Raw genomic sequence first — 23,818 nt, 5'->3', positions numbered from 1 at the left:
TTCCAAGGCTCTGTCCCCATGACCCAGACACGTCCATTGACTCAGCATCCAGTGAGTACTTGGGTTGAAGACTTCAATGCGATTGAAGACCGGGTAGAGCAAGTATCGTAACTACAAACAATAGGTGTGATTATTTTCCTCCTGCATTTGATTTTGTAAAGTCTTGGAAAAGCAGCCAGTGATGATTTTCTGCCTCAGAAACATTTGGAGTGGGAATCAGATGAATTGCTGACACTGAGTGAGCTGCAGATGCAGGGCTAGGAGACCCCCAGGAGTCCTCAGTGGGTGGGAACCTAGGGCGGGTCCGGCCCCCATGGGAGGGCCCAGCTCTCTCCTGTCCCGCCCCACGTCCCAGTCATGAGCCTGGAAGGGTAACACTGACTAGTGTCTGGGTCCTTGGTGTGTGTCATGCCCTAACCTGAGTGCCCTGCCCCACATGGTCTGCTGTGAGCTCAGTTCATCCTTGAAGAAGCAGCCACCTCTGTCTGGGCAGTGTCCACATGCACCACGTCTCCAGGAGCATCAGTGGACTTCTCTGTGATTTGTACACACCGAGTACATATTTCCAGTGCAGAGGTAATCACATGGTATTGTGCTCATTTGTTTATATTTCTATCTTTTTTTATTAAAGGAAAACTCCTTAGACATGGAGTCCGCATGAGGCTCATTGGTGTCACAGCCCACCTGATAGCGGATGCCACACAGGCAGCGTGGGCCACGGTGCTCTCCAAGGAGGCACAGCCACCCCTAACCACAGATACCACACAGCGTGGGCCACAGTGTGCTCCAGCGAGGCACAGCCACACCTACCAGTGGATTCCACACAGGCAGCATGGGCCACGGTGCTCTCCAGGGAAACAATCAGAAGACAGAGACTCACTGGACATAAAAACGCACAGGATTAGGGACAGTGCTTTGGATGGAGCCGGCCACCTATAAGGAAAAGGCAATGAGCGAAGGCCCTGCAAGGGGGCTTTGAACAAAGTGATGAGGAGTTTCTTCTCCAACTCCAAACTGGTGCCAACACATACACAAGGCATGCTGACTCAGGCCCATTTAGAGGCATGAGACAGGAGCCCCTGGGCAGGAGCAGACCTTCCGCAGGCTCCAGTGGTGGGCTCAGCAGGCTTGCACGAAGGAGCAGCCTGCTGTGGATGCTGGTAGAGAGTCACAGCAATAATTAATTAATGGATTAATGTGTGAAGACACAAGCACTGTGGAAATGGTGTGTGGGTTGAAACGTGTGTCTGAGTCCAGGAAGAGACAGAGGTTTGTTTCATTCATTCCCTTCTTGCTGGCACCTCTAGGGGCACCTGACAGACAGTGTCCAATCAGCATTTACTGAAATGACATTAAGAATAAGAGCAATTCATGGATAAATGTAATTTACCATTTTGAAGAAGAGGTTAAAATCTCTTCAAGAGAATAACCTGGTCAGGCGCGGTGCCTCATGCCTGTAATCCCAGCACTTTGGGAGGCTGAGGCGGTTGGATCACCTGAGGTCAGGAGTTTGACACCATCCTGACCAACACGGTGAAACCCCATCTCTACTAAAAACACAAAAATTAGCCAGGCGTGGTGCTGGGCGTCTGTAATCCCAGCTACTCGAGAGGCTGAGGCAGGAGGATTGCTTGAACCCGGAAGGCAGAGGATGCAGTGAGGAGATTGCACCATTGCACTCCAGCCTGGGCAACAGCAGCAAAACTCAAGGAAGGAGAGGAAACTCAAGGAAAGGAAACTCAGGAAACTCAAGGAAAGGAAACTCAAGGAAAGGAAACTCAGGAAAGGAAAGGAAACTCAGGAAACTCAGGAAATGAAAAGGAAGGGAAAGGAAGGGAAGGGAAGGGAAGGAAAGGGAGAGAGGGAGGGAGGGAGAGAGGGAGGGAAGGAGGGAGGGAGGGAGGGAAGAAGAAAAGAAGAAAGAAAGAGAAAGAAAAAAGGAAGGAAGGAAGAACGGAAGGAAGGAAGGAAGGAAGGAAGGAAGGAAGAACGGAAGGAAGGAAGGAAGGAAGCGCATCCAAGAACAGTAAAACACCTGCTGCAACATATTAATTGAGAGGTGACCTTGTTTGAATGATGGTGGCACCACCTTGCGACTCTGACTTGGAGATTCTGAAATGGGTGAGGAGCCCATAGGGCCTGCCCACACCCCGGGGCCTGCCCCCACCCTGCCAGCAGGGTGACGGAATGCAATTCATCATCTGTAATTCATAGTCACCACTCTCACTGACACCAGGTCCTTGTGTCTTTCTGAGCAAGACCTGAAATGAATGGTCTTCCAAGAAATACAACTCCAAGGAATGTGTGAGGACGTGCAGGAAAAGACGGGCGTCTTCTGGTTCCCCGGGAATGGCACAGCAACGCGGCTGGTTGTCAGCATCACAGTGAGTGAAGCGGCACAAGGATGAGCTCCTTTCCTTCCCAGGCTCCGCCTGCCATGAGGAGCGCAAAGGGAGGTTCTGCTTTGCCGTGTGTCTCCAGGAAGAGCAGTGGCCCCACCTGGGGACACCCCAGAGCCAGGACTGCGTCTTCCTTCCTGTAGCCCAACAGTTGGAGGCCCTCTCCTGTAAGAAAGCCACTCTTGACAGCCAGCACGGACTGGCCTGGCCCTCACAACTAGATCTCAGTGTTCTGCTCAGCACCGGACTCAGACAAAGCCGCTCTGTGACCAGGATGGAGCAAGAAAAAGAACATCTACCCCATGGTCACCTCCGGGCACAGATGAAGCATGAACATTGTCCAACCCACAAGACGACTCAGCAGGCCTGATCTGAGCTTGGGCAAGGGACTGTAGCCTCCTTACCAGTCACAGCTCAGGCCTCGCCTCATCTCCCCGTTCCTGGATGGGATTTACTAAGACACAGAATCTTCCCAGCTCCCTGACAGCATCCAACCCAGAGCCAAGTCCTGCTTCCCCGAATGCCCCTCAAAGCTGCCTGATACAGCCTGGATCCTCAGAAAAGGCCATTCTCACCCCTCCGTGTTTCCCCAGCAAGGCCTCCTCCCTCCCTGCAATGAGCCATGAAGTCACTTCTGTCCCTCCCTTGCGCCGCCTCGTCCCTTCCGTCCACTCCGCCGCGCGCCTGCGTCCCTTCCGTCCACTTTCGCTGCGCCGCCTCGTCCCTTCTGTCCACCCGGCGCCGCCGCCCGTCCTTCTGTCACCAGCGCCGCCCGCGCCTGCGTCCCTTCTGTCCACTGGCGCCGCGCCTCGTGCCACTTCTGTCCACTCCACTTTACGCCGCCCTCGTCCCTTCTGTCCACTTTCGCCTGCGCCGCCCGTCCTTCTGTCCACTCCCGCCTGCGCCTCGTCCTTCTGTCACTCCCATACCTTGCGCCCTGCGTCCTTCTGTCACCGCGCACGCCTCGTCCCTTCTGTCCACCCACGCACGCATGCCTGCAGATTCGGCAGCAGGACATCCACAGTTACTCGTTTTACGCAGCAGAAAACTAAAGTCATCAATACCACAATCGCCAATAGCTAATACCGCAAAATCCATTGGCTGATAACACAAACCGATATTCTCAGTCATTCAGGGGTATCCACTGATTAGGATTCAACAAATGCTCAGCTCTGTAAGGAAAAGCTGGGCTCTCTATGCAAACCCACGACAGCATGCTGCAATCGCCATAAGAAGTGGCTCCCTTGGTGCCCTTCGTCCCTGCAATTCCCGAGTCCAGAGAAGTCTTGGGACACATTAATGTAATTGCCAACTGTTTTTCTTTCATTTGTTTGTTTCCTCAGTGTCAATTTTATTTTTTAAAAGGAAAGATAATACAAGATGGAAACATCAGTATATCCAAGACTTTGTTCCCAGAAACAGCTGAGACTAGAAGGACCAGCATCCCTTCTGGTAACATTTCCAGAGGAATCAATATCTGGATGTCACCCTCTTCAGGAGCCCACCGTCACCATTTATTTTGTGAAAGGAATTTGGAACATTCCCATGGGCATAGACATGCCAAGTGTGGCCAGAGAGCAAGCCTGCATGGGGCAGGTGCACAGGGCAGAGATGATCCCGCCATCTACAGGCCAGAGATGCAGGGGAAGAGGAGAGTCATCTCCAGCGTGGGCACAGACTGCCCCTCTAATGGCTGTCAGGCTCAGGAGACCAGAAGGGCAACAGGTCGAGAAGGGCAGGAAGGATGTTCCCAGGGAGAGGACAGAACGTGCCCTGCCCACCCAGTGAAGCACAAGGAAATCCTATTTAGCCTCCATAATCAACGGCCGTAAGCTCCCAGGAAATCAGGAAAATGAAGCTTAGACTATGGCCAGGTCTGTTTTCCTGGACAAGTCTGGAAGCTCTGGGATCAGTCCCCACCCACCTCTCCCAGGCCCCCTCTACTGGTGGCTGTGCTGGGCTCCACGCTCCCCACAAGGACAGGCAACTGAGACGTCTCTAATGAGAGCTCCTAGAGGTTGTGGGGTGACATTTGGACCCCTCAGCACAGCGCTGGGCCTGGAGGGTCTCCGAACTTGGGCTGGGGGTCTTCCTGCAGCGCCCCCTAGAAGCACCCTGTGCAGGTGCTGATTCCGCCCCCAACACCCCTGCCCTGAAGCGGTGTGGGCCTGCCTCCTCTCCTGCCTCCCGAGCACCTGGCCCCTGCCACAACGAGCCGGTTCTGCTCCCAGTATACTAATAGCAGTTCCAAAATCAGCTTCTTCACAGCATGGCCAAGAGCAGGACAGTCCACAGTCCCGCGTTTCCGGAAGCAACTAAGCCCGAGCGGGTGTCCAGCCTGCTCCCCTCCCTCCAGCACAATCTCCTGGGAAAGAACAGCTCTCAGCGCACTTCCGAGCTCTTCATTTTAACTATCTGCCCTCCAGACTCCAACAGTTTACCAGGTCGACTGGGACAGTGTGTCCCTGAGCCCTGCAGGGACCGTCCACCCACGTGATCGACGAGCACAAACCGGAGAGTTTGTAACCCCATCTACCTTTACCCCAGTGTTTGGACAGGACCTTGAACACCTCTGAGGAAAAACAGCCATTTTCTGAGACAGTCCAGAATAAATTTATACTTAGAAAAAGAAAATAATTTGCAAAGATGAGTCGCAGCCCCATCACGTGTTGACAGTGACTGCTCAGGTCCACCCGGTCTGAGCATCTTTACTCCGGAATCAGACCTTTCATCACCTCTGTAAGAAGCCAGGCAGGAGCCAGGTCATCTGCAGGTGTGGATTAGTCCCTCCCGCTGCCTCTGCAGTGCAAGTGCGTGCAGCCTTTGGTGCTGGGATCTGCAGGCATGAATTAGACCCTCTCCTCTGCGTCCGCAGTGAGGAGTGCATGCAGCCTTCAGTTTCGGGGTCTGCAGACATGAATTAGACCCTCCCTCTGCCTCTGAAATGAGGAGCGCGTGCAGTTTTTGGTACTGGGGTCCCTCTTCCCATCAGGCTTCCATTCCCTAGGACCGAGTCTTAACCAAAGCAGAGCTCGTGGAGAGAGAAGCAAGGTGCCTGGATGCTTGGAGGCTGGAGGGCGGATGCAGCTTTTGTGCAGATTGCACTCTGGCCACACCTGAAGGGGACTTGGACCTGGGACTGGAGGCCATGGCTGCAGGTGGGGCTTGGCCTCGGTGGGGGTCACAGGACATAGGAGGTCATCCCAGTGAGCACCAAGGAGCCATGTCCTATAGCAGATGGAGGCTGGGGCTTTCCTGCTCTTTTAAAAGCTGCCTGGGTGTGGTTGGGGAAATACTTTACCCCAGTCTCATAGTCTTAGGGGCACGCCCCCACTCCAGGGTCGGTTTAGCTCCCTGAACCTGACATCATTTGTGTGAGAGCTGACGGCACTCATGTGTTTCTGAAGCTTCTGAAGGGGGACATCTCTCCCAGCCACGCTGCAGCGTTGAGACCTCGAAGCTGGAAACGGTCACCTGCAGGTTCCTGGGATGTGCCGGGTCACCGCGTGGCAGTGCGTGGGCTACACTTTCTCTATGTACTTCCTTGCTCATAACTAAAAGAATAAAACAGCCTGGACTAATGGAACCCAGTGGCCAAAAGTCCCAGCGGCCAGCAAGGCCTCCAGACACCTACTCAGAGGGAGTGACAACCTGGCTGCCCAGCCAGCCGGGTCCCCAACAAGGCCAAATGAAGCGCCCTCCGGTGTCCACGTGCCTCAGCTCCCTTCAGCAGAGCCTCGTCCTGCAGACCTGCAAATCGCTTTAGTGGCATCCTTCCTAGGGACAATGGCGTCTCCTGAGACCGTGCACCTAACCGTGTGCCTCTGGGTGGGATCATGCGTTCTCCCATCAGCCTAGAGAGAATGCTCTCCAGGGCAAGTGCACTGAGTGGTGACCCCAAACTCCACATGCTGAGACCCTGGTCCCAGTGGGACTGACGGGAGACAGGATCTTTACAGGGTTAATTCAGGTAAAGTGAGGTCATATAGGGCCCTAATCCACTAGGACTGGTGTCCTTATAGGAAGAGAAGAAGAGGACACAGACACCCAAGAGGGACGACCCTGTGAGGACAGCAGGAAAAGTCGGTGTCTACAAGCCAAGGAGAGAGGGCTCCAGAGAAACCTACCCTGCCACACCTCAATCTCTGACTTCCAGCCTCCGGAGCTGTGGGAAAATAAACATCTGTTGTTTAAGCTTCCCAGTGGGTGGTGGTCTGTTGTGGCAGCCTAAGCAAACTAATACGAGAGAAAAACTTTTTACGGGCTGGGGGAACCACACTGCTAAGCCCCTGTGGTTAGAAAGTGAAACTGGAAGACATCATTAGAAAGATTAACCCAAACCCCTGCTGAATGCTTAGCTGTGGAACTGCACGTATGAACATCGGATTATTCTGAAATTTTGCTCCTGGAAGGGAGAGAAGAGAAAGTAGACAAGGATGACTCACATCCACTCACCCTGTGCATTTGTCAAGAGTGGCTGCTGTTTGCAGGGCACAGTTCATGGGTTCCGAGGCAATAGAGACACCAGAGAGAAAAGCTTAGGCCAAAATCCCTGGGTCCACACAACCAGAAGAGGAGAGAAAGAAGCACAAAAGGAATGAATCAGTATAAATTGTCTTGTAGGGATTGGAGCCACGGAAGAGTCAAGTAGGGAAGCAGGCATTGAAAGAGTCAAGTAGGGAAAATCTGAGGGATTTTGAATCCCTCAGAAGGTGGCATTTGCGCAAAGACTCCAGGAGGCTGGTGTCACCAGCCATCAAACACTGCTGCCTGTGAGAAGGGAATCAAGCCTCGGTAGGCTGTAAGACTCTGCAAAGTGCCCTGACTGAGGGCATCGAAATTTTTGGCACAGAGGTGGGAGCCGAAGCCTGACCAAGGCCAAGAGACTGGGTGGAATTGGAGACGGCGGAGAACCCCGGAGCAGAAAGAGGCAGCATGGCTGCTGCCATCACAGAGGGACATCCGGCATTCCTTCTGTGAAATAGAAGAAAAAAACGTGTTTAAAAAAAAAAAAAAAAGGTCTCCTTCTAAAGCAACTGACCAGTGAGAAGTCACTGGCGAAGAAGCTGGGACAATGGAAGCTCCTTGGGAACAAGGGCCAGGGAGGTGTGGTCACAGCATGGTGTGGTGTGTGGGAGACACCCTGTGCTGACCACTGTGTAACATGGGAGGCTACACTTCATGTGTCCACCACTCTTCACGTGGCTCCTGTGTGTCATGTGACCACCACACTTCACGTGGCTCCCATGTGTCATGTGACTACCACACTTCATGTGGCTCCCATGTGTCACGTGACCACCACACTTCACGTGGCTCCTGTGTGTCACGTGACCATCACTCTTCCCGTGGCTCCTGTGTGTCACGTGACCACCACTCTTCACGTGGCTCCTGTGTGTCATGCGACCACCACACTTCACGTGGCTCCTGTGTGTCACGCGACCACCACTCTTCACGTGGCTCCTGTGTGTCACGTGACCACCACTCTTCACGTGGCTCCTGTGTGTCATGTGACCACCACTCTTCACGTGGCTTCTGTGTGTCATGTGACCATCACTCTTTACGTGGCCCCTGTGTGTCATGTGACCTCGGGACGTCTGTGGTCACCACAAACTATGGGGCTGTTATGCTTCACGTCACTCCTGTACTCCTTGTGACCGCGACCTCTCCTGGGGCCCCTGCATGTCCTGTGACTCCGTGCCAGGCTGCCTCACCGCAGGTGCTTTGTGTGGGTGTTATGGGCATGTGCAGTTTGAGAAACAGGCTGAATTTCTCCGGTGGGATCACGTAGAGTGGGAAACAAAAAGGAGGAGTGGAGACAGGACCTGCACCAAGGGCCCCCAGGGAGCCCACACTGGCCTGGGAGTCCTGGAGGTTTAGGGAAAAGCCGTGTACTCCCACAGGTCACAGAGTTCTCTCTCCAGCTCCTGAGAAACGGGGATGCCCCAACTGAGAGATTTAGGGCACCCCCGAGTTGCTTTGGTCTGCTGTGGATTTGCTTTTCTTGGGTGTGCATTCCGGCATCATCACTACACCAGGAGAGACTGCGATCGGAAAGAAAGAGAGAGCTACTGAGGGAGGGAGGAAGAGTTTTCACGTATTGCAAAATGTCTCCAAGTATTTGGAACCCTAGCATGATCTGTTATTTCTACTCAGAGTCTGAGCCTTTAAGAACATTTTTTGAAGCAGAGAAGAGAGGGAACATCTGACAAGTATTCGGTAAATGAATAAGAGAATTCCAAATTTCACTGTTCCGCTGTTTCACTGTGGTGTTGCTGGGGGTTCTGGACAGTTTGCCTAAGGCCCCTGTCTCCAGCTTCAGCCAAACCCTCAATATCACACACAGTCCACCTCCTTCCCAGCCTCCATTTCAGTTGGGAAGGGGAGGGGCTTCCCATCTCCCCTTTTATGGGAGTCCTGATCTCCATACCTGCTTTCCTGGGAGGCCCCTCATGGACATGCGGTCGGGGAATATGCCTTCCCCTCAGGCAGAGCTGGAAGACAGAAAGCCAGGAAACCCCTCTCATCAACTCCTTCCAAGTTCCTGGCCTTCTGTGTAGGGGGGTGGCTGGGAGTGCCTGGCCTTCTGTGTGTGTCAGGGGTGTGCTGGGAGTGATGGCAGACAGGGGTCGTGCCTTCTGGGACTAGGTTCTGAGTGGCAAGGCCTAGCCCCTCTTTAGGAACAGGACTTCTTGTTCCCCGTTCACAGCCTCTGCTGAAATACAATGAGAGTAAATTCCCAGTTAACCTCCTGTTCCCCAAGTCACCTGATTTTCTGTTGGTTGCACAAGCATCCTATTGTTTTATTCTTAGGCCACAGTGGAACATGCTGCTATTTGACTTTTTATATGAAAACACTGCCTTTCCAACTATGCTGTATTGTTTAGGATACCAGGGGGCATGTGAAGCTGTATCCCTCTCTCTCCTGCTAGGGAAGGCCAGAGCCAGTCGCCCCAGGCTGGGCCGTCGCAGCCTCCGCAGGAGCTCCAGGTTCCAGGCGATGAGGTCGAGGGGTTGCTGCCGCACTGTGGGACTCACCCGAGCCAGTTCTGTTTTGTGGATCGTCTCGGTTGTAAGGAAGGATCAAAAGTATTGATGGATAATGGATCGTGTCCTTTTAAAATGACTGATTGCTGTAAACGAAGTACAGTTCAAGGAAAAACAATTCACACACTGATGAACAGGAAAGGACCACTGGAGGCCGGGTCCCCATCCGCAGAGGCCGGGTCCCCATCCGCAGAGGCCGGGTCCCCATCCGCAGAGGTCGGGACCCCATCCAGAGGTCGGGACCCCATCCAGAGGCCGGGACCCCATCCAGAGGTCGGGACCCCATCCAGAGGCCGGGGCCCCATCCAGAGGTCGGGACCCCATCCAGAGGCCGGGACCCCATCCGCAGAGGTCGGCTGCGGAATCACGGCTCTGCTCCCCTTTCCCTCGCCGCGCCCTCCTTTTCTCCCTTTTTGCTGTGGAGCAGGGTGGACGGCACTGGCTTTCTTGTGTTTATCGTCCTGACACAAAGCAGAGCCCTCTCACTCTCGCCGAGGACTCTGAAAGTCTTGGCATTGAAAGGAAACTTTCACAGGAACTGCTGCAGCGAGGGAAACCGCCACCGAGGGTTTCGGCAGCCTAAGCGCTTTCGAGACGATATATTTGCCCTTGAATTATGTTTTTCTTCTCGTGATGATTTGTGGTTCTTGAAAAACATCGCTGTTTAAAAAAAAAATTTTCAAAGGAGACAAAGGAAATGAATAAAGTCCCTGCTCGGAGGGGGAAAGCGATAGAAGCTGCCAATAGGAAGATTTCATGCTTTCGCTAATTAAAGGAGCAAAGGGAAGAACAGGACAGGAGTCTGCAGCCTGCATTACGGCTTCCACTAACCGAAGGTAATAGACAATCTCTGGGCTCGGTTCCTGCGAGCAGGTAATGGAGATTTGGGACTGGAAGGCTTCGCGGCTGTCAGGAGGAGGGGCCCTTCCCCTCTCTTTTATTAAATGACGAGTGCAGCCGTCTGTGTCCTATCTCTGCCTCTTGCAACTGTTGGATTGTATTATTTTACATTTTGATTGAAATGATGTCACCACCAGATAAAAGCCGGGCCGCACTGTAATTGAATCGGCCCACGTTGTTTATTCTGGTGATCCACAGCCGAGCTCCGCTTGTCCCAGCGCCACAGACATAAAAGATCCCCTCCTGTTTAACACGCCGCTGATTAGATCTCTCTGCGAAAAAAAGGGATCGAGCTGGGGGGTCGAGGGTCCAGAGAGAGAGTCAGATGAAAAGACAAAATTGGAACAAAAACTTACATGAGAAGAGACACCATCTGCCCAACTTCTCAAGTGTGACTGAACGTTTCCGTAAATGAATTTTGCACAGTGTCAGCGCCAGATGCAAACAGCTCTGACGGACACCACCTAAATGATGGGTAACGGGAACAGGTGCATTTGGGAGACGTTTTTACCTCCCTTCCGAAATGCCATTCCCATGTTCTCATCTACACAATAACCCGAGCTTTATTTATAGCATACATTTGCATTTGCTTTATTTGGGCATAAAAGTGACATAACATCTATAGGGATGATGAAGATGAGGGAAATAATTAAACGTTTATATCCAATCATTCGGCTTTTTTAATAACCATGTTTCTCCCCAAAATTCTGCTTCTAAAAACGTAACTGTGATGATATATCTGTTCTATCTGTAAAACTAAACATAGCACATGAAAAGGAGTAGTGTCATCACTATTTGTGCTAGCAGGAGAAATGGTTTTTTAACCCCATACATTTCAGTCTAATGGCCAAACTTCGTTGTGAAGGTAATTTTTTTTAGATGGAGTTTCCCTCTCGTTGCCCAGGCTGGAATGCAATGCCGTGATCTCAGCTCACTGAAACTTCTGCCTCCCAGGTTCAAGCGATTCTCCTGTCTCAGCCTCCCGAGTAGCTGGGATTACAGGCATCTGCCACCACACCCAGCTAATTTTTTGTATTTTTGGTAGAGACGGGTTTCATCGTATTGGTCAGGATGGTCTCGAACTCCTGACCTCAGGTGATCTACCCACCTCGGCCTCCCAAAGTTCTGGGATTACAGGCATGAGCTACCATGCCCAGCCGAGTGAAGGTAAGTTTTACATTTTTTTTTAAAAAAAAAGAGCTGTGTAGCATACATTTTTGTGGATTTCCTTATTTCTGGATCTTGAATTCCTAATTCCCTCCCCACTCACTCAGCCGTAGGTTCAGTCCTTCCTATTAGAGAGAGGGAGATGGTTCCATCCTCCCTATCAGATAGAGGGTCAGAAACCATCTTACTGAAGGGACCCAGCACAGGAGAGCCTTTAGGCAAACCTCTTTCACCTTCATCATGAAGCTGTTCACATGGTCAAACGTTCAAAATTAAAGGAATATTAAATGCACTTTTACTGTTGCTGCTACACAGGCTAACTATGCACCTGTCAGAAATGGAAGATGGCTCGTATTTATTTGACTTGCTGGTTGGGAGGGTCTTGCCACCAGTGGACCCAAAAGCGGCCTGGCCCGTGGTGGTTTCCTACATTTTGCTTCTGATCTCTCTGCAAGATCGCCTTGCACCTTGGAAAACCTAACCTCATCATCAAAGTCCAAAGACCACAAAGTATCTTTCCCTTAAAAAAATCCACATTTTAATCTTAATGCTTTTTCCTTAAAAAAGAAAAAAAAAAAAAAAAAAGAAGCTGATTAGGCAGGATGCCTGCTTCTCAGTAGTTCAGTAGACAGACAAACTGTGGCTACCCCCACGCAGTGGATATTACTCAGCTTTAAAGAGAAATGGTCTATGAAGTCACGAAAAGACACGGAGGAACGCTACGTGCATACGGCAGAGTGAAAGAAGCGAGTCGGAAAAGGCGGCCTACTATAGGAGTCCAACCCCATGACACCCTGGAGAAGGCAAAACTATGGAGACAGGGGAGAAATCAGTGTTTTCCAGGGGCTCAGAGGAGGGAGAAACAGGGGGAGCACAGAGGAATTTTAGGGCAGGGAAACTCCTCTGGATGAGACCATAACGGTGAGTCCATGTCATTGTAGGCTTGTCCAAACCCACAGACTGTACAATACCTAGAGTGAACCCTCATGTAAACCATGCACTTTTAGTTAATAGTAATAATGTATCAATATTGGACCATTAATTGTAACAGCTATACTGCACCATTGCAAGATATTAATAATAGGAGAACAAGGTGTGGGGCATGGAGGATGCTCTCTGTACGCTACACTTTCGGCTTAGTTTTTCTATAAATCTAAAACTTCTAAAAAATAACCTGATGATTTGTCAATGCACAATTTATCTTAGCTTTAATATTTTTCTTGGAAATTCAGGATGTGTTTTCCCCACACCAAAGCATGCTGTGGCCCTAGGCCAGTGCTTTGGGGTCCTCCACACCTACGGTGGTTGTCTCTCTGCCACCGCCAGAGTCTCTTCTACAAAACAGAGGAGCCCCCAGTCCAGCTGGCGAATCAGACTAACTTTCAGAACCCACTAGCACCTTCTGCTCTTCCTTTTTGGATAGGAGGAAAACCAAGGCTTAGCCTCACTCTTGGGCCCAGGACTGTGTGCCCTTCTCAGTAGCCCCGGCAAAGTCGGAGGGACCCTCTCTCCGGCAGGGCCTGACCATCGTAGGACAGAAATTCAGGACGGTCCCACAGGCATCCCGCCTTCTTTCCTGTCCAGAGATTAATAAAGTTTCCCCTTCAGATACGTCCTCAGCACCTGTGGGCATTTCACAAATTTAAATAGTGAGGAAAAGACCATAACAATGTAATTTAATTTGCTTTTGGTTTCTTGTGAAATCTGTATTAAAGGAAACATGCCCAGATCCATTAAAATTTTCCCTGCCCACACAAATGTGTTTTTCAGTTAATAAGCACCAACAGAGGCGACAAAGAGAATAGCACGGTCAGCATGTCCTTCGGCCTCCTGGCACCGGCCGCCCTATTTACCTCCCGCTGTTGGGGCGAATCTGTCACCCGTGGAAAGGTCCCCCACCCTCAGCTCCCCAGTGTGTTTGCTCTGCACTGAGCTGCAGCGGGCTCCCCCTCCATGGGACGCAGTCTCCAGCCACGTCCCATCCCACAGCCTCACACTGGGCCTGGAGTCCATGGTCCATCCCTGCGAGCACCCTCACACACGCCCCCACGCTTTTGCCCCCATCCTGGGAAAGTGCCAGCAGCGCCGGCCGTCTTCTTCCTCTTCTGAGCCTGTGCCTTAAGCAGCAAAGCCCTGAAGATAGAAAGATCCCCCACCCAGTCTCCCCACCTGTATCCACCACCCTGCAAGCTTACTGTCTGTCTGGGCATCTCACTCTCTCGCCTTTAGCAAAAGTTACTCTGAAATGCCCCCTCCATTGTCAGCCTCTGACTCTTCCATCTCTCTTGTAATTCTCAGGAATGAAATCGATGTTGGAAAATTGCCTCTACACCGTAGACGAAGTAGAATCCACCAGAGCGCAGGCTCACGCCCCACACCCACGTCTACACCCGTCTGAGTTGCCTCCCCTCCTTCCTGCTGAGGAGCAGCAGCTGACCGCCCTCCCCTTGGCCTGACCCCTCCTGGGCCCTCCTTCCAACACCTCTTCACAGGGTCCTGTCCACCTTACAAAATGCTCTGTGGTCTCTCGCACTGAATTGAGATTTAAAGCTACTCTCCCTGGAGCCACATTCCACCATCCCAGCCGCTTCCCCACATCACAGAGGCTCTTCCCTTCCCCTTACCCCCAGGCCACTGCAACCCGTATCCCACCCACCACCTGTATCCCACCCACCTTCCATCAGGATGGCCCCCGACACTCCAGCTGCTGCTACGGCTTCATCTCATCCTGTGGGCTTCCTGGGTCTCCCAGCCAGCTGGCCTGCCTTCCTCCTGCAAGCCCTGCCTGTCCCTGCCTTCACCACCCATCCTACCTGGCATGTCCTCCTTCTGCTCCCCTGGGTTGCTCCTTCTACCCCATCCCCTTAAAACGCAGGCTTCAGGCACGGTCCTGGGAATCCCCACCCTCTTCCACTTCATATCAGAGCTCCTCAAGAAACGTGGCACGAAGGGGCATGGGCATGTCGAGAGCCATTTTCTGCCCCATTCCTGGGGGTGTCTGGGGGGCTCTGCTGCTAGAGCCCACAGCCTCCTGGATCTGGCAATAGTCAGCCTCTTCCTTTTGCTCAATATTACATATGCGTCGACTACATGGATGCTCTGAAGGGCTTTGTCCCTTAGGGAGGGCAAGGTAAATGCTCAGTTTTCTTACCTTTTATGCAGCAATTTTTAGAATAATGAGCTGGTGCCCTGGCAATCTCAAAAGGTTGATGCTGATAGTTGTGATGGTTTTAGCACAATCAGGAACTCATAGGCATTAATGAGAGTGATGCTTTTTCCACCCATGGCCTTGCTGTCTTTATGGATGTTCAGATTGGCCCCTGCTGGGCCAGTGGGGGCCTCTCCTGTGGGCTCCTGTGTCCCGTGACTGGTTATGGTTGTCGCCGAGCGCCTCCTCGCTGTCTGAGATGACAGATGCTCCAGACCTGTCCTTTCTACTTCCTACCCTACACCTGGAATCTGCCAACAGGCCAAGCAGCCCTACATTCCTGTAACTGATGACATTTGGAGACCAGTGTGCTGGTGTGAGGAAGCTCTCGGTACCGCGTTAGCATCACATCCAGGCTGTCCTGGAGAAGAGCTGGAGAAGCGCATGTCATGAGTACACCCTGGCATCGCGGAGTCAAGTGCCACATTGTGGACGTCTGGGCTGAACACCATGGTTTCGAGCTGCTTCTGCCCATTCCTCCTGCAGAGCGTGACTGTGAATCCCAGGCAGGAGGCAGGAAACACCCAAAGGGGGACGGACTCTGGCTGGCAGTGCAAAGAAAGGGAACTGCCTTGGGAACCCAGGACTGAAAAGATAACACATGGCAGGGCACCTTACATCCCCAACCAACTATGAAGACCACTCAGACCCAGCACTTCTCGAACACAATGGCAGAAGGCAGCCCAGGGAGGCTCACTGCTCTTGGGATCAACCCGGAGTTCTTCTGACGCCACATGAAGGACTTGGCATTGCTAGGAAAGGGATCAGTTGAGACCTTCAGTAACAATCAGTGCCTAGGGAAGCATCGCTTCCCCTGTGAGCCCTGGGACCCCCATGCCAGAGACACTGGGACAGCTGGGGACACCTAGGGGATCCCCTGTGATAGCTGCCCAGTCAGGCCCCTTCCTCCTCCCTGCTGGAGACTCCTCGTCACTGCTAGGAGACACCCAGTGCCCTGGCCTGGGGAAGACCCTTCCACCCCAGAAGCAGTCCCAGAAGAGACCAATGTGAGCCCCAGAAGCAGCAGCTAAACCAAGATCAAAACAACCCCACAAAGCCCTCAGATTAAACCATTGGAACCACAGCTCACAAAGGAGGCCAGGACCTGCATGCCAAAATACAGTAGGGGGACTGCATGCTGAAATAGATAAAGCAAGTCAGACCCAGTGTCTCGTAACATGAGAGACGAAATGCCAGGTACAACCACCCACGATACCAATAAACAAAAAATCACATTCTGAATTTTAGAAGATAATCAGTTGATGACAACACTCTGATACAAACATATATCTGAAGTTAAAATTATCTAACAAAAAGTTTAAAGCAGCTGTCATTAAAATTCTTCAGCAATAAATTGCAAGTTAGTCTTGAAAGAAATTAAAAGTATTTAGAAGTTACAAAAACTATCCAAATCAAAATCATAGAACTGAAAATTCCCAGCGATGGAACACTGATTGGAAAGAAATTTTTTAAAATCACCACAAAGAAATAGAAGTTATAAAAACTATCCAAATCGAAATCGTTGAACTGAAAAATTCCAAAAATGGAACACTGATTGTATGCATTCAACAGTAAAGTGGAGAGGACAAGGGAGATGATCAGCATACTTAAGGAAAAATTAATAGAATATACCCGACCTGAGCAACAGAAAAATAGAATGAAAACAAATAAAGAGACCCTCAGGGACCTGCGAGACAATAACAAAAGGTGTAATAGTCATACCATTGGAGTCTCAGACAGGTGAGAGAAACAGAGTGTGACACAGTTTGGCTGTGCCCTCACCCAAGTCTCATCTTGAATTGTAGTTCCCATAATCCTCACATGTGGTGGGAGGGACCTGGTGGGAGGTAATTGAATCATGGGAGCGGTTTCCCCCATGCTATTCTCATGATAGTGAGTAAGTTCTCATGAGATCTGATGGTTTTATAAGAGGTTTCGCTCTTTGTTCGGCTGTCATTCTTCTCTCTCCTGGCGCCATGTGAAGAAGGACATGTTTGCTTCCCTTTCTGCCATGACTGTAAGTTTCCTGAGGCCTCCCCAGACATGTAGAACTGTGAGTCAATTAAACCTCTTTCCTCTGTAAATTACCCTGTCTCAGGTATTTCTTCATAGCTGCATGAGAACGGACTAATATGGTGTCTGAAAAAGTATTTGAAGAAATAATGGCTGAAAACTTTGCAAGTCTGGTGAAAGACACAAACCTACACATACAACAAAATGCACCAACCCTAAATGAAATACACAAGACAAACAATAGCAGCAACAGAAGAAACTCACAAACTCATCCCGATTAAACTTCTGAAAATGAAAAACAAATAAAAAATCTTGAAAGCAGCCAAAAAGAAGCAGCACCTGACCTACAACGGAACCCTAAGTTGAATAACAGCAGTTTTTTTTTTACCCCAAAACTTGAAACAAAAAGAAAGTGGCCCAGCATTTTTGTAAGTGCTTAAAGAAGAATTGTGAGCTATGAATTATATAGCCAGTGAAACTGTCCTTCAGGAATGAGGAGGAAATGAAGAAATTCTCAGAGGAAGGAAAATTAAAAGGATTTGTTGATGGCAAATTTAATCTTGCAAGGTTTTTACTGAATCTCTTTAATTGTGATAATGCTTAAAAGTAGACTATTTTACCCAAAACTGTCTACAGATTCAATGCAATCTATATCAAAATTCTAGTGGCATCACAAAAAAAAACCTTAAATACCCAGAGCAATCTTGAGCAAAGTGAATCAAGCCAGGGTCATCACACGACCTGATTTCAAAACCTAAAACAAAGCTATAGCAATAAAACAGCATGGTACTGGCGTAAAAACAGCAGAAACATAGATCAGCGAAACAGAACAGAGAGCACAGAAATAAATCCATATATCTGTGGTCAACTGATCTTTGAAAAAGTTGCCAAGAGAACCTAATGAGGAAAGGACAGTCTCTTCAATAGATGGTGCTGGGAAAACTGAATATTCACATGCAGAAGAATGAAATTAGACCCTTATCTCACTCCATATATAAAAATGAACAGAGGCCGGGCGCGGTGGCTCACGCCTGTAATCCCAGCACTTTGGGAGGCCGAGGCGGGCGGATCACAAGGTCAGGAGATCGAGACCACACTGAAACCCCGTCTCTACTAAAAATACAAAAAATTAGCCGGGCGCGGTGGTGGGCGCCTGTAGTCCCAGCTACTCAGGAGGCTGAGGCAGGAGAATGGCGTGAACCCGGGAAGCGGAGCTTGCAGTGAGCCGAGATCGCGCCACTGCACTCCAGCCTGGGCGACAGCGCGAGACTCCGTCTCAAAAAAAAAAAATAAAATAAAATAAAAAAAATAAAAAAAAATAAAAAAAATAAAAATGAACAGAAAGTGTTTACAGACCTAAGACCCCAAACTGTAAAATTACTGGAAAAAAAACCATAAATATTAAATAAAGACAGAGTCTAGCTCTATGTCCCAGGCTAGCATGCAGTAGCATAATCATAGCTCATTGCAGACTCTAACTCCTGGGCTCAAGAGATCCTCTTGCCTCAGCCTTCCAAGTACCTAGGGCTACAGGCGTACACCATTGTGGTCAGCTAATTAAAAATTAAAAACTGCTTTTGTAAAGATGTGGTTTCACTTTGTTGCCCAGGCTGGTATTGAACTCCTGGTTTCAAGCAAGCCTCCTGTCTCGGCCTCCCAAAATACTGGGATTACAGGCAGAAGCCAACACGCCCAGCTGGAAAAAGCTTCTTGACATTGGTCTGGGCAAAGATTTTTTGGATATGACCCCAAAAGCCCAGGCAACAAAACTGAACATAGACAAATGGAATTGCATCAAACTAAAAAGCTTCTGCACAGTAAATCAGCAGAGTGAAGAGGCAACTTACAGAATATGAGAAAATATTTGCCAACCATGCAACTAATAAAGGTTAATATCCAAAATATAAGGAGCTCAAATGACTCAGCAGCAAAAAACCAAATAACATGATTTAAAAATGGACAAAAGACCTCAACAGACATTTATCAAAAGAAAACACACAAATGACCAATAGGTATATGGAAAAGTGCTGAACATCAGTAGTTTTCAGGGAAATATAAATCAAAACCACAATGAACCATCACCTCACACCTGTCAGAATGGCTACCATGAAAAAGATGAAAGATAAGTATTGGTGAAGATGTGAAGAAAAGTGAACCATTGTACACTATAGGTAAAAATTAAATTAGTATAGCCACTATGGAATACAGTATGGAAGTTCCTCAAAAAATTGAAAACAGAACTACCATGCGATCCAGCAGTCCCACTACTGAGTATTTCTTCGACATACCTCAGTATGTCGAAGGGGTATCAGTTCTCCCCTGTTCATCACAGTATTCAAAATAGCCAAGATGTGGAACCAACCTAAATGCCCACCAACAGATGAGTAGTTAAAGAAAATTTGCTATATGTACACGATGGAATATTATGCAGCCATAAAAATGACTGGAATCCTGTCATTTGTAACAACATGGATCAATCTGGAGGACATTATGCTAAACAAAATAAGTCAATCACAAAAAGATAAATGGCCAGGTGCGGTGGCTCATGCCTGTAATCCCAGCACTTTTGGAGGCCGAGGTGGGCGGATCTCGAGGTCAGAAGATCAAGACCATCCTGATTAACATGGTGAAACCCTGTCTCTATTAAAAATACAAAAACTTAGCCGGACTTGGTGGCGGGCACCTGTAGTCCCAGCTACTCGGGAGGCTGAGGCAAGAGAATGGCATGAACCCGGGAGGTGGAGCTTTCAATGAGCCGAGATCGCGCCACTGTACTCCAGCCTGGGCGACAGAGCCAGACTCTGTCTCAAAAAAAAAAAAAAGATAAATACTGCATGATCTCATTTATATGTGGAGCCTAAAACAGTTGAAGTCAAAAGCAGAGAGTAGAATGTGGTTATCAGGGCCTGGGGGTGGGGACGAAAATGGGGAGATGGTGGTCAAAGGATACAATGTTTCAAAAAATAAATAAAAATTAAGAATTAACAGTAGTACTTTCTAAATTGATTATTTTTAAAACTTTTAGGATTGCTTTTACTGGAAGGAGGAGAAATGGTACCTACAAGATCCCCCAGGCAACCTGCCAGTCTATGGATGCAGAGCCACACCATGGAGAAGCAAGTATGATAAAGGGAACTGCGGGGTCTGCCATGCCCTGCTCTGCCTGTATCAATGCTAGACGAGTTAAGAAAATTTAACGGCTAATGAAAGCAGGAAAATTATCATTTATCATCTGGAAAATCCACAAAGTGCCTGGAAATTCTTGGCATTTTCTGGAATGCTTCCTGCCAATGCAAACACATGTAATTTTTTTAAACGTGTTCAACACCATCCCAATGTGTTTTACTATGATTAAAAGCACTTCAAATTGTTCCAAATTTTCCTCTAATCCAAAATGCATTCCTGGGGGCTGGCAGGGGTCAAGCAGGGAGCAGTCTGCTGAAACAACACTAAATGAATGTCAATAAATACTCATTATTCCAAGAGGAAAAAACATGTTTTATCTATCTTGGAAAATATTTTTTTTTAAACTTAAGTAAACCTGAGGCACAAAATCGCTTAAAAATCTGTATCTCTAGGGAAGAGGAACTAAATGGGGGAAAAAACCCTATTCCTTATCAAAATGATGAGAATAAGAGTATTGCATGGAATGAACAAAGTACTGAAAGAGATTTCCGTTTGACCCAGTCACAGCGCACCTTGTAGATTTGCTGCAAGATTTCTGGGCTGCTCCAGGCTCCACACTAAAGAGCCCTTGGCTGGGAGGAAGCCCTGTTCTTCTTCAATGCGCTCACTCCAAATTCCAGTGTCACACAGCAGTTCCATCATGTTAACTTATTAACTTCAGAAATCTCAGGTCAAGGAAAAGTATTGCAGTTATCTGTGAAAATGTATGAAAATAACTCAGAGAGGGGATAAAACAGGGAAATCAGCTATTCAAAGAATAAGACAGGCTTGATCACATTTTATAACAGATACCTAAAGTATTTATCATAAACAAATCGACCCTTTGGCTTTTCCCAAAATCCCATTCCTCACCCCTTAACTTGCCAAATTGAGTCCAGAATAGTATAAATTGACAGTTCATGTTCTTGAGGTTACAGATTTTATGCATGACTCCATTGTAAATATTTGGTAGGATCTATTTTGGCATTTATTAGGAATCAAAAGTGTAATTCTGAGAGCTTAAATTAGTACCTGTGATAATTATTTATTTTTAAAGAACCAGGAAATGTAGAAAATTAGTTGCCTGTTCACGGGGATCTTATAATTTCTTAGTAGCCAAATATCAAAGGTTTTACAAACAAATTTAAAAATCATCCACTTAAAGTGGAGTGAACCTTTTATCTGACGAGTTGGTTGGTTGTTGTGTTAACCATCTGCCACTGCGTGTCATGGGGTTTTACGTCTCAGGAGTGTGGGCAGGTGCTCAGAGCTCATCTCACAGGTGACTTGGGAATACTGAGCCCCTCGGTGCTAGAAACTGGGTCTCTTCCCACGGGCTCCTGCACTGCAGTGGAAAACAGACAAACAGGTAGACAAACAAGAATGCAAATTGGAGATTTGTGATTTGGTGTTTATAAACCACAGAGTTCTCTCCCATAAGATGATAAGAAAGATATTTCAGAAGTTGGCATTAGTTATTAGTAGGTATCATGGTAGTAACAGTGTCAGATAAAAATGTGACAAGCATTTAGAACCCCTCTCCCATTACCTCCCAAGGGGAGTCTGCACAGGCCCTTGTTTTCCTTGCTGGATGTGTGAATGACTCCCTGCATAGAAAAGCTAGGAGGAGGTTTTCTGAATGACAGTGGGGCCCCACCCTTGCTGGAGAACACAGGAGGAAAGGAGCGAGAGGGCAGGGGGCAGCTGAGAGTGTGGGCCTGGGCGGGAAAGACACGAAGACCATGCTGTTGAGTGAATTTCAGCGACGCTCTTTCTACTGGAGAACACCTGCATTTCTTTTAGAGGCTTCCTGGAGTGTGTGTGAATGTGAGTGTGTGTGTGTGTGAATGTGAGTGTGTGTGTGTGCCCTGACACAGCATCCTAGTGAAAGGAGCCTTAGGGAAGGAACATGGCGCCCGGGTCTTTTCTTAGTTGCACTGTCTTTATTTACTGAGTGTTTTCTGGATGCCAAGTTCTCTGGTATTCCCCTGTGAGTCATAGACCAGCAAACGGAAGAGCCTTGTCTTTCTTACTCCAATGTCTGTGATCTTAAAAACCACCCCCACTAAATTACAGGGCAGAGAATTTCTCCCAGCAAAATCCAATTTGGGACTAAAATCATGGAAATGGGTTCTTAGGGGTGCCCGTGGCGCCCCCTACTGGAACTACTGATCCTCACCCCCTCTCCCAACTGCAGCATCGTAACTGCCACACGTCGGCCAAGCAGAAGCTCGCACTGGGCTGGCTGGCTGGCGTTTGTGGAGGCCACCGACTGACCGGAAGAGCCTGGACACGGCCCTGAGGTCCCATCACTCCTCCATCGGGTCCTGCACCCACCAGAAGATGCCTAGAGAGAAACGTGAGATTAAAGATTGTAAGATGTTAGGGAAAGCAAAGATTGTAAACGTGCCATTTTCCCCCAAATCCAGGAAATCTTAGCTTTCTTGTAACAAATAGTAAGAAAACCTTTAAGGAAGCAAACGAAATGTTTGCCCGACTGTCATCAGGCTTCCTGCAGACAGACACAAAAGATCCATGAGCATGGAGCAGTGAAGGAGATGGGAAAATGTGTTCAAAGTAGTCGCGCTTTCCTTTCAGGCATCGGAGAGTGCTCCATCTACTTCCGGGGCGCCTGGTTCTGTGGGGAGACCGGGAGGGACGAATTCCCAGTGTTGTTCATTGATGACATGAAGAAATGGCCATGCAGGAAAGATAACTGACGAATCAAAGAACTATTCTTTATCCCACGGTGCCGCGGGAAGCTTTGTGGCTGTCACAGATTCACCAGGAACTGGGTGTTTGGTGACTTAGTCTCCTGTGTGATGGTATCTCATGATGGGACCTTTGACAGATTATAGGTCATGTGAGTGAGGCCCTAAAAACAGGATTAGTGCCCTTAAAAAAGAGACATGAGACAGCTTCCTCTTCCCCAGCGCCTTCCCCACCAAGAGAGGACATGGCAAGAAAACGCTGTCTGCAAACCTGGGGGAAGGCCCTCACCAGACACCAAGTGTCTGGGTGCCTTGACCTTGGACATCCCAGCCTCCAGAACTGGGAGGAAGAACTGTTTGTTGTTTGAGCCACTCCATCCACAGCTTCTGTTGGAGCACCCTCGGCTGGCTAAGGCAGTAACAAACATTTAAAGAGATTAAAGAACCTAGAAATTCTGGTAGGAATGGGTACACGGCATCTACAGTCAGCGTAGCAAACATTTACTAAACTCCAGGATGTAGTAAATAAACGATGAGCAACGGGTGGGTTCTGCTTATGCCAGAGGACTCTGGTTCTGCAAGGGAGATAGGCTGGCTTTGAATCCCGTCTGTACCCAGACGCAGGGTCTTCAGCAAGTCACTTAGCTTCTGTGCTCTGTTTCTCTCTGCATGGAACGGAGGCCACAGCATCTAAACGAGAAGGTAGGGTTGCAGATGGAACACCACACTATCTACAAGAGGTGCTTAACCCGGGATCTGTGTCTAGTTGGGGAAGAAAGAGGTGCCATTTTCTTTTCCATGCTCGGCAGGGAAAGAACCCCTCACCGTCTGCCGTGCCATGGCTCTGGTGCCTCCTGTCTCCGCAGTGATGTGACTGGCAGACAGCATGCTTCCGGGCGCTCCTCCCACCCGTCCCACCCATAGCTGCAGTGCTCACAGTTCTCAGGCAGCCTGGACTCCACAGCCAGAAGCAAGGCTGGCTGAGACTCTCCAACAAGCTGCTCTTTTCCGGGCACTGTGCTGAGCACCACCCAGACGTTTAACCCTCATATGAACTCCAGGAAGAAGGATGATCATTCATTGCCCAGTTCAGGACAGAGATAGTGCTTAATCTCTCTATGGCCACAGAGTTAAACATCCAGCCAGAATTCAAACCCATATTTCCTGACATCTCAACTCCTAATTAAAATTACCTTCAGGATTCCTGGGCA

At 49.1% G+C, this 23,818-nt stretch overlaps 1 long non-coding RNA gene across 1 annotated transcript; it reads right to left on the bottom strand.

Annotated features, from left to right (window-relative positions):
- Positions 1–19,966: 19,966 nt before the first annotated feature.
- LOC103884892 lies at positions 19,967–23,449 on the bottom strand. Its single transcript, XR_647709.4, has 4 exons — positions 22,363–23,449; positions 22,076–22,243; positions 21,072–21,241; positions 19,967–20,611 (listed from the first exon to the last, which is right to left on the bottom strand). It is a non-coding gene; the product is annotated as an uncharacterized LOC103884892 (long non-coding RNA).
- Between the last annotated feature and the right edge of the window lie 369 nt (positions 23,450–23,818).

Source organism: Papio anubis, chromosome 5 (assembly GCF_008728515.1).
Source record: "Papio anubis isolate 15944 chromosome 5, Panubis1.0, whole genome shotgun sequence".
Classification (NCBI taxonomy): domain Eukaryota; kingdom Metazoa; phylum Chordata; class Mammalia; order Primates; family Cercopithecidae; genus Papio; species Papio anubis.
The sequence above is the reverse complement of the archived record's forward strand: the minus strand, read 5'-3'. Positions and strand labels throughout refer to the sequence as shown.